The sequence below is a fragment of the Cavia porcellus genome, unplaced genomic scaffold, assembly GCF_034190915.1.
Source record: "Cavia porcellus strain 051 isolate PalLab524CR breed Dunkin Hartley unplaced genomic scaffold, mCavPor4.1 scaffold_22, whole genome shotgun sequence".
NCBI lineage: Eukaryota > Metazoa > Chordata > Mammalia > Rodentia > Caviidae > Cavia > Cavia porcellus.
In genome coordinates, this window is record NW_026947505.1 from 30,126,420 (window position 1) to 30,131,657 (window position 5,238).

Consider the following 5,238-nt stretch of genomic DNA (forward strand, 5'->3'; position numbering starts at 1 on the left):
CAGAATTGCTTTGCTGCTCTATGTTTCTTCTAGTTCCAAATGAATTTTAGGTTTGTTTTCTCTAATTCTCTGAGATATGCTGTTGGAATTTTGATCAGAATTGCACTAAATATATATAAAGTTTTGAGAGTATGCCTATTTTCACAGTATTGGTTCTTCCTATCATGAGCAAGGGACATCTTTCCATTTTCTGATATCTTCTTCAGTCTCCTTTTTCAGAGTACTGTAGTTTTCAATGTAGTTTTTTTTTTCATAAAAATCCAATTTTACTGAACACAGGAAACGATGAATTTTCAAATTAATTATTTTTACTTTATAGTTACTAATTTTGAAGCTATCTCACCCATAGTAGAACTTAGTAACTGGTACTACACGGAGATGCTTGTCTATTACTTCAATTCTATATTCATTAACAAATATATTTAAATCTAGACAGAAACATTTCTGATTGGATTAGTGCAGGATAATCCCTGTTACTCACATGGCTCAAACTGGCAATAGGAGATCATCTGCTCTACAGTAATTTGGAGGCACAAATTTGAATTTTATACAAAAATTGTTTTACTCTTATTCTTACATTAGTGGGAGGTGACATCTGTAACTTACAGGCAAGCAAATACTATTATTTTCTGCCTCCTAGCTGAACAAAAGTATATATAATGTATTGTTTTCATTAGGCAAGACTTGCTTCTTATATTTCAATGAGAATGCCATGTAACCCTTTTGTCAACCAAGTGACCAGAGTACAAATTGTCTTTGGAGGAACTACTTAATATATATATCTTATTTAAATAAACCCTCCAGTAAAAAAATGGAGAATTTACTGCCTTTACTGTGAAGGCCTTGTAGTTATCTGTCAAATTTCTATGCACAGCTCACCAACATTCCCTTATTGGAAATATCAGTATTTTCATATCATAGTTCCCGAAAGGACTTGAAAGTCTTAAAGTTCTGTGTCTCCTTTGGCTTGCTTCTCTCTTGATTCCACCCAGGCTTTATTAATGACTCACTTCATATCATCATCTCTATCTTCATAAATTTTCTTTAGAACATTCATTAATCCCTCACTAGGAGCTGTCTCAGCACCGTAGGACAGCTTTTCTTTTTCTCTGCACTTTTTTGACCTGAGTTAAGTACTCTCACTGAGTGTTTCCAGTTTCTTTCTACACAAGATAAGAACTGTATCAGTCCTGATTTTTTTTTTGAACTGCCTTCCACTGAGATGGGTTTCAAGAGATTGTTCACAGTCATAGAGTAACTCTTCCCATTTAGATTCTTTACCAAAAGATCAAAGGATCACTCTGCGAAATACACTTGCACATTCTTGGCAGGAACTTGAACTCCAGTTAAGGTACTTCAGATTTTCACAGAGGTATCTGACTGATTCCATCCATAATTACTGATTTTCACTGTGTATCCTGTTGTGATGGGAGCAACCACAGCAGCTGTTTTTTCACTGTCAAGAAATTCTTTTGTGATTTTTGTTGTATCATATTCTGTATTTGTGTTTTGATCTTGGATTTTTCAGCTGTCAGGGCATCACATACTCTCTTCCTAATAGCCTTTTCTAGCAATATGTTTACCTCTTCCAGATCATTCTGCAACTCTTCTAAAATCAAAGTCATAGTCAGACAGTGTTGGTCTGCAGGACAGGAACCAACAGACCCAAAACACTCCCTGCTAGTGTGGATCTCACCTGCTCAGGCTGCTGTGTGTTCCCTGACCTGCACAAGACTGCGACTCGCCCTCTGCATGCGGAGACTCCAGAACCTTTGTGAGGATGATGCTCTCAATGTAATGTCTTCTACATCCTAGATATTTCTTTTTTCTTTCCTTCTTTCTCTTGTTGCTATTGTGAAAGATGCTGTTTCCCTAATTTCTCTCTCATTGAGTTCGTTAGTCATATACAGAAAAGTTATTATTTTTTTAGTGTGACTCTGTGTACAGGTAGGCTACTGAATTTGCTTTTAAATCTACCAGTTGTTTTAATGGAGATTTTCAGGTCTTCTACGTGGAATATTGTGTCATCTATAAATAAGGATAATTTAACTTCTTCCTTTCCCATCACTATCCCTTTTATTTTTTTCTCTTGTCTAATTGCTGTTGCTGAAGTTTTCAGGACTTTTAGGACTATAATAGTGGAGACAGTGGACATCTTTGTCTTGTTCCTGATTTTAGAACAAAAGCTTTCAGTTTTTGTCCATTTAATGTGATGTTGGCTACTGTTTTGTCATAGATTTTTTTTTTACCAAAGTCAAATAAAGACCATCTCTTCCAATTTGATGTAGAGGGTTTTTTTTTTTTTTAATCATGAATAGGTGCTGGACTTTGTCAAAATCTTTTTCTGCATTCACTGAGATAATCATATGATTTTTGTCCTTGACTCCATTAATATTGTGTATTACATTTATTGTTTCACATATGTTGAACCCTCCTTGCATCTCTGGGATGAATCCCCTTGATCATAGTGTATAATTCTGTTGATGATTTGCTCCATTCTGTTTGCCAGTATCTTACTGAGTAGTTTTGAATCTATGTTTATTAGTGAGATTGGCCTATAGGGTCTCTTTTTAGTTGGGTCATTCTCTGATTTTTGGTATCAGGTTAATGCTTGCTTCCAGGAATGAATTTGGGAGCATTGCTTCCCTTTCAATTTCAGTAAAGAGTTTGAGAAGTAGCTGTGTTAGGTGTTCTCTAAATTTCTTGTAGAATTCAGTAGTGAATCCATCAGGGCCTGGACTTTTCATTTTTGGTAGGCTTTGAGTTACATCTTCTAGTTCATTGATAGATACTGGTTTATTTAGGATTGTTGTATCTTGTTGATTCAATTTTGGTGATTCATATGTATTCAGAAATCTGTCCATTTCTTCTGCATTTTCCATCTTATGAGAGTACAAGTTTGCAAAGTAGGTGTAGATGATCTGGATTTCTGCATAGTTCCTTGTGATTTCATCGTTTTTTATTCCTAATTGCATGGATTTGAGTCTTTTCTTTCCTTTTTTTGATAAGGTTGACTAGGGGTTGGTCAATTTTATTTAATCTTTCAAAGAACCGACTCTTCAACTCATTGATTCTTTGTATTATTTTCTTAATTTCCAATGTGTTAACCTTTGCTCTTATCTTTATAATTTCCTTCCTTGTACAAGCTTTTAGTTTAGTCTGCTCTCCTTTTTCTAGAAGTTTGAGGTTAATCATTAAGATGTTTATTTGTACTTGCTCTGTTTTCCTGATATGGAAATTCATTGCTATAAATTTCTCTCTGAGGAGTGCTTTCATTGTGTCACATAAGTTCTGGTACTGTCATTATCATTCAATTGTAGAAATTGTTTAATTCTTGTTTAATTTCATCTGTGACCCATTGGTTGTTCAGAAGGGTATTTTTAATTTCCATGTGTTTATGAAGTTCTCATGGTTTCTTCTGCAATTTATTTCAAATTTTATTGCACCATGGTTTGATAATATGCATGGGATAATTTCAACTCCTTTGCATTTATTCAAGTATATTCTATGAGGTAGTTTGTGGTTATTTTGAAGAACATGCTCTGTGCAGCTGAGAAGAATGTGTATCATGATGTTATAGAGTAGAACATTCTGTAGACATCTATTAAATCCATGTGTTCAAAAGTTTGATTCATTTATAATATTTTATTGTCAATATTTTGTTTAATTGATCTGTCTTCTGTGACAGAATATGGCAATCCCCAATACATTTGTGTTAGTGCTTATTTGATTTTTTATGTCCATTTATATTTGTTTTATATAATTGAGTGCACTAGTTTTTAAATTTTATTTAAAGAAAGACTAAACAAAACAGGAAATGGGTAGAAATAATGCATATGTTCAAAGGAAAAATAAACAGTAAGAAATCACTAGTTGATGTTTGCATACTGTCCTCTTACAAATAGTTGTTCAAGATACAAAAGTGGAACATATAAAGAGGGAATTCAAAAAGCAAGACTGCAAACAGTTCTGTTCAGCCATCCAACAAAACTTAGTAATATGGTTATCAATCCTATACACTTAAACATACATGCAGTTATCTATATCTTCATTTATGTTGAGATTAAACAAACTAAAGCAGGCTAAAATCATTCTGAACAAAGAATAATAGTATTGCTGAATTTCACATCATGATTAACTCTAAGATCAAGAGCATTGATATTTTTTGCATATATATTGATGATTATTATCTCTTCCTCTTGGATTGTTCAATTTATCTTCTTTATCCCTCTTAATCAGTGTTGATTTGAAATTCATGCTAATAGAATAGCTCCTCTTTTTATTTTCTGGGTTCTTGTCTCATGGAGTATTGTTTTTCATCCTTTGACTTTTAGTCTATAAAGTTCTTTTTTAATTGAATCTGTTTTTTGTATACAGCATATTGTTGACTCTTGCTTCTTGATCTATTCTGCCACTCTGTGTCTTTTCGATTGATGAATTGAGACCATTAACATTTATGGTTATAAGTGCTATATATTGACTTATCTGTGTTATCTTATTGTTACCCCTTACCCCTTTTTCTCGTTCTGTTTAAATGTTTGCTTTGCCTGGTGAATTCCTTCTGTTGGAGTTCATGAAGTTGTAGTCCTTGTTATTTCTGTCTAGAATGTCCTTCAAAACATTTTCAAGTAATGGTTTGCTGATCATAAATTTCCTGAAACATTCGTCATAGAAGTATTTTATTTCTCCATAAGTTTTGAAAGATAGTTTTAAAGGGTACATCTCTCTGGGTTGAAGGTTGTTTTCCTTTAGAACTTGAGATACTTCACTCTAGGCTGTCCTTGATTTGAGGATTTGTGCTAAGTCAGCTGTGATTCTGACGTATTTTCTTTTATAGGTGATTTATTTCTTTTTCCTAATAGCTTTTACGATTCTTTTTTTGTGTTGAATTTCTGAAATCTTGATTAAATATGCCTGGCTATAGTTTGTTTTGTTTTGGGGGGTTGTTTGTTTGTTGGTCATGGCTGATTGGAGTTCTCTATGCCTCAATTTTATCTGAGTGTCAAATTCTTTTTCCCTACTGGGGAAGTTTTCTGCCATGATGTCTGAGAAATTATTCTTGTTTGCTTCATCTACCAGCTGCTGGATTGATTTCTTATTGTCATTTGCTATTTTTAAGATATCTTTCTTTTCATGATGATTGCTAACCACAAGCCTCTCTTCTCTATCTGAGATCTTGTCCTTACATTGGCTTAATCTGCTGTGGATACTTTCAATGGAATTTTTATTTTCCTGGAC

General features: G+C 33.6%; 1 pseudogene; it reads right to left on the bottom strand.

Annotated features, from left to right (window-relative positions):
- Window positions 1–943: 943 nt before the first annotated feature.
- LOC100720781 (calcyclin-binding protein-like) lies at window positions 944–1,625 on the bottom strand (annotated as a pseudogene).
- Window positions 1,626–5,238: the final 3,613 nt, after the last annotated feature.